Genomic DNA, 6,246 nt, shown 5'->3' on the forward strand with positions numbered 1-6,246 from the left:
AAGTGGGGTGATAAGAAAAAAAGTGCGAAGCATATAAAATAAGGAATTGGAATAATTGTGCTTTATACAAAAAAATCATAACCACCACAAAAAAGGGTGGGCCTCATGGACTCTTGTTAATATGAAAGAAATGAATTTATCAGGTAAGTTCTTACATAAATTATGTTTTCTTTCATGTAATTAACAAGAGTCCATGAGCTAGTGACGTATGGGATAATGACTACCCAAGATGTGGATCTTTCCACACAAGAGTCACTAGAGAGGGAGGGATAAAATAAAGACAGCCAATTCCTGCTGAAAATAATCCACACCCAAAATAAAGTTTAACAAAAAACATAAGCAGAAGATTCAAACTGAAACCGCTGCCTGAAGAACTTTTCTACCAAAAACTGCTTCAGAAGAAGAAAATACATCAAAATGGTAGAATTTAGTAAAAGTATGCAAAGAGGACCAAGTTGCTGCTTTGCAGATCTGGTCAACCGAAGCTTCATTCCTAAACGCCCAGGAAGTAGATACTGACCTAGTAGAATGAGCTGTAATTCTCTGAGGCGGAATTTTACCCGACTCAACATAGGCAAGATGAATTAAAGATTTCAACCAAGAGGCCAAAGAAATGGCAGAAGCTTTCTGGCCTTTCCTAGAACCGGAAAAGATAACAAATAGACTAGAAGTCTTACGGAAAGATTTCGTAGCTTCAACATAATCTTTCAAAGCTCTAACAACATCCAAAGAATGCAATGATTTCTCCTTAGAATTCTTAGGATTAGGACATAATGAAGGAACCACAATTTCTCTACTAATGTTGTTGGAATTCACAACTTTAGGTAAAAATTCAAAAGAAGTTCGCAACACCGCCTTATCCTGATGAAAAATCAGAAAAGGAGACTCACACGAAAGAGCAGATAATTCAGAAACTCTTCTAGCAGAAGAGATGGCCAAAAGGAACAAAACTTTCCAAGAAAGTAATTTAATGTCCAATGAATGCATAGGTTCAAACGGAGGAGCTTGAAGAGCTCCCAGAACCAAATTCAAACTCCAAGGAGGAGAAATTGACTTAATGACAGGTTTTATACGAACCAAAGCTTGTACAAAACAATGAATATCAGGAAGAATAGCAATCTTTCTGTGAAAAAGAACAGAAAGAGCGGAGATTTGTCCTTTCAAAGAACTTGCGGACAAACCCTTATCTAAACCATCCTGAAGAAACTGTAAAATTCTCGGTATTCTAAAAGAATGCCAAGAAAAATGATGAGAAAGACACCAAGAAATATAAGTCTTCCAGACTCTATAATATATCTCTCGAGATACAGATTTACGAGCCTGTAACATAGTATTAATCACGGAGTCAGAGAAACCTCTATGACCAAGAATCAAGCGTTCAATCTCCATACCTTTAAATTTAAGGATTTCAGATCCGGATGGAAAAAAGGACCTTGTGACAGAAGGTCTGGTCTTAACGGAAGAGTCCATGGCTGGCAAGATGCCATCCGGACAAGATCCGCATACCAAAACCTGTGAGGCCATGCCGGAGCTATTAGCAGAACAAACGAGCATTCCCTCAGAATCTTGGAGATTACTCTTGGAAGAAGAACTAGAGGCGGAAAGATATAGGCAGGATGATACTTCCAAGGAAGTGATAATGCATCCACTGCCTCCGCCTGAGGATCCCGGGATCTGGACAGATACCTGGGAAGTTTCTTGTTTAGATGAGAGGCCATCAGATCTATCTCTGGGAGCCCCCACAATTGAACAATCTGAAGAAATACCTCTGGGTGAAGAGACCATTCGCCCGGATGCAATGTTTGGCGACTGAGATAATCCGCTTCCCAATTGTCTACACCTGGGATATGAACCGCAGAGATTAGACAGGAGCTGGATTCCGCCCAAACCAAAATTCGAGATACTTCTTTCATAGCCAGAGGACTGTGAGTCCCTCCTTGATGATTGATGTATGCCACAGTTGTGACATTGTCTGTCTGAAAACAAAATGAACGATTCTCTCTTCAGAAGAGGCCAAAACTGAAGAGCTCTGAAAACTGCACGGAGTTCTAAGATATTGATCGGTAATCTCACCTCCTGAGATTCCCAAACTCCTTGTGCCGTCAGAGATCCCCACACAGCTCCCCAACCTGTGAGACTTGCATCTGTTGAAATTACAGTCCAGGTCGGAAGAACAAAAGAAGCCCCCTGAATTAAACGATGGTGATCTGTCCACCACGTTAGAGAGTGCCGAACAATCGGTTTTAAAGATATTAATTGATATATCTTCGTGTAATCCCTGCACCATTGGTTCAGCATACAGAGCTGAAGAGGTCGCATGTGAAAACGAGCAAAGGGGATCGCGTCCGATGCAGCAGTCATAAGACCTAGAATTTCCATGCATAAGGCTACCGAAGGGAATGATTGAGACTGAAGGTTTCGACAGGCTGTAATCAATTTTAGACGTCTCTTGTCTGTTAAAGACAAAGTCATGGACACTGAATCTATCTGGAAACCCAGAAAGGTTACCCTTGTTTGAGGAATCAAAGAACTTTTTGGTAAATTGATCCTCCAACCATGATCTTGAAGAAACAACACAAGTCGATTCGTATGAGACTCTGCTAAATGTAAAGACGGAGCAAGTACCAAGATATCGTCCAAATAAGGAAATACCACAATACCCTGTTCTCTGATTACAGACAGAAGGGCACCGAGAATCTTTGTGAAAATTCTTGGAGCTGTAGCAAGGCCAAACGGTAGAGCCACAAATTGGTAATGCTTGTCTAGAAAAGAGAATCTCAGGAACTGATAATGATCTGGATGAATCGGAATATGCAGATATGCATCCTGTAAATCTATTGTGGACATATAATTCCCTTGCTGAACAAAAGGCAATATAGTCCTTACAGTTACCATCTTGAACGTTAGTATCCTTACATAACAATTCAATAATTTTAGATCCAGAACTGGTCTGAAGGAATTCTCCTTCTTTGGTACAATGAAGAGATTTGAATAAAACCCCATCCCCTGTTCCGGAACTGGAACTGGCATAATTACTCCAGCCAACTCTAGATCTGAAACACAATTCAGAAATGCTTGAGCTTTCACTGGATTTACTGGGACATGGGAAAGAAAAAATCTCTTTGCAGGAGGTCTCATCTTGAAACCAATTCTGTACCCTTCTGAAACAATGTTCTGAATCCAAAGATTGTGAACAGAATTGATCCAAATTTCTTTGAAAAAACGTAACCTGCCCCCTACCAGCTGAACTGGAATGAGGGCCGTACCTTCATGTGAACTTAGAAGCAGGCTTTGCCTTTCTAGCAGGCTTGGATTTATTCCAGACTGGAGATGGTTTCCAAACTGAAACTGCTCCTGAGGACGAAGGATCAGGCTTTTGTTCTTTGTTGAAACGAAAGGAACGAAAACGATTGTTAGCCCTGTTTTTACCTTTAGACTTTTTATCCTGTGGTAAAAAAGTTCCTTTCCCACCAGTAACAGTTGAAATAATAGAATCCAACTGAGAACCAAATAATTTGTTTCCCTGGAAAGAAATGGAAAGTAGAGTTGATTTAGAAGCCATATCAGCATTCCAAGTCTTAAGCCATAAAGCTCTTCTGGCTAAGATAGCCAGAGACATAAATCTAACATCAACTCTAATAATATCAAAAATGGCATCACAGATGAAATTATTAGCATGCTGGAGAAGAATAATAATATCATGAGAATCACGATTTATTACTTGTTGCGCTAGAGTTTCCAACCAAAAAGTTGAAGCTGCAGCAACATCAGCCAATGATATAGCAGGTCTAAGAAGATTACCTGAACATAGATAAGCTTTTCTTAGAAAAGATTCAATTTTTCTATCTAAAGGATCCTTAAACGAGGTACCATCTGACGTAGGAATGGTAGTACGTTTAGCAAGGGTAGAAATAGCCCCATCAACTTTAGGGATTTTGTCCCAAAATTCTAACCTGTCAGGCGGAACAGGATATAATTGCTTAAAACGTTTAGAAGGAGTAAATGAATTACCCAATTTATCCCATTCCTTAGCAATTACTGCAGAAATAGCATTAGGAACAGGAAAGACTTCTGGAATAACCGCAGGAGCTTTAAAAACCTTATCCAAACGTATAGAATTAGTATCAAGAGGACTAGAATCCTCTATTTCTAAAGCAATTAGTACTTCTTTAAGTAAAGAGCGAATAAATTCCATCTTAAATAAATATGAAGATTTATCAGCATCAATCTCTGAGACAGAATCCTCTGAACCAGAAGAGTCCAAAGAATCAGAATGATGGTGTTCATTTAAAAATTCATCTGTAGAGAGAGAAGATTTAAAAGACTTTTTACGTTTACTAGAAGGAGAAATAACAGACAAAGCCTTCTTTATGGATTCTGAAACAAAATCTCTTATGTTATCAGGAACATTCTGCACCTTAGATGTTGAGGGAACTGCAACAGGCAATGGTACATCACTAAAGGAAATATTATCTGCTTTAACAAGTTTGTCATGACAATTATTACAAACAACAGCTGGAGGAATAGCTACCAAAAGTTTACAGCAGATACACTTAGCTTTGGTAGATCCAGCAGGCAGTGGTTTTCCTGTAGTATCTTCTGGCTCAGAAGCAACGTGAGACATCTTGCAATATGTAAGAGAAAAAACAACATATAAAGCAAAATAGATCAAATTCCTTATAAGACAGTTTCAGGAATGGGAAAAAATGCCAAACATCAAGCTTCTAGCAACCAGAAGCAAATGAAAAATGAGACTGAAATAATGTGGAGACAAAAGCGACGCCCATATTTTTTGGCGCCAAATAAGACGCCCACATTATTTGGCGCCTAAATGCTTTTGGCGCCAAAAATGACGCCACATCCGGAACGCCGACATTTTTGGCGCAAAATAACGTCAAAAATGACGCAACTTCCGGCGACACGTATGACGCCGGAAACGGAAAAGAATTTTTGCGCCAAAAAAGTCCGCGCCAAGAATGACGCAATAAAATGAAGCATTTTCAGCCCCCGCGAGCCTAACAGCCCACAGGGAAAAAAGTCAAATTTTTGAGGTAAGAAAAAATATGATAATTTAAAGCATAATCCCAAATATGAAACTGACTGTCTGGAAATAAGGAAAGTTGAACATTCTGAGTCAAGGCAAATAAATGTTTGAATACATATATTTAGAACTTTATAAATAAAGTGCCCAACCATAGCTTAGAGTGTCACAGAAAATAAGACTTACTTACCCCAGGACACTCATCTACATGTTTGTAGAAAGCCAAACCAGTACTGAAACGAGAATCAGTAGAGGAAATGGTAAATATAAGAGTATATCGTCGATCTGAAAAGGGAGGTAAGAGATGAATCTCTACGACCGATAACAGAGAACCTTATGAAATAGACCCCGTAGAAGGAGATCACTGCATTCAATAGGCAATACTCTCCTCACATCCCTCTGACATTCACTGCACGCTGAGAGGAAAACCGGGCTCCAACTTGCTGCGGAGCGCATATCAACGTAGAATCTAGCACAAACTTACTTCACCACCTCCCTTGGAGGCAAAGTTTGTAAAACTGATTTGTGGGTGTGGTGAGGGGTGTATTTATAGGCATTTTAAGGTTTGGGAAACTTTGCCCCTCCTGGTAGGAATGTATATCCCATACGTCACTAGCTCATGGACTCTTGTTAATTACATGAAAGAAATCTCAGCTGTCTCCTGCTATGTCAAAAGCCTCAATGGTGTCACATGCAGTGCCCTTCGGTTCCTCTATAATTCCTAGTGGAGTTTATTTAAAAGCCGAAATTGCTGCCCAGGTGTCTGCAGCAATAGCGATTAGCTGCCATTCCCAGATTACATGGAAAATGCAAGAGGAAATCTAGAAATTCAGAAATTAAGGTGGCTATCCTCCGTTCTGCTTCCCAAGTTGCCATTTCTCATAAGTCTGATGAGGAAGATACATCGGGACTTTCTGAGGGTGAGATCTCAGATTCAGACAGTATAATTCCTTCTTCTGAGACTGAGGTGGTATCTTTCAGATTTAAGCCCTAGCCTGCAGGGCGTTATGGTTGAAATCCTGGTCTGCGGACGTTTCCTCTAAAGTCAAGCTTCTGGCGATTCTTTAAAAGGGCAAAACCTTGTTTAGAAACGTTATGGCAGAAATTATCTCTGATATTACAGGTGGAAAAGGGTCATTTCTACCTCAAGATAAGAAGAATAGGCCTAAAGGACGTCAGAGTAATATTCGTTATTTTCGTAACTT

Source organism: Bombina bombina, chromosome 8 (assembly GCF_027579735.1).
Source record: "Bombina bombina isolate aBomBom1 chromosome 8, aBomBom1.pri, whole genome shotgun sequence".
In the NCBI taxonomy this organism is placed as follows: Eukaryota; Metazoa; Chordata; class Amphibia; order Anura; family Bombinatoridae; genus Bombina; species Bombina bombina.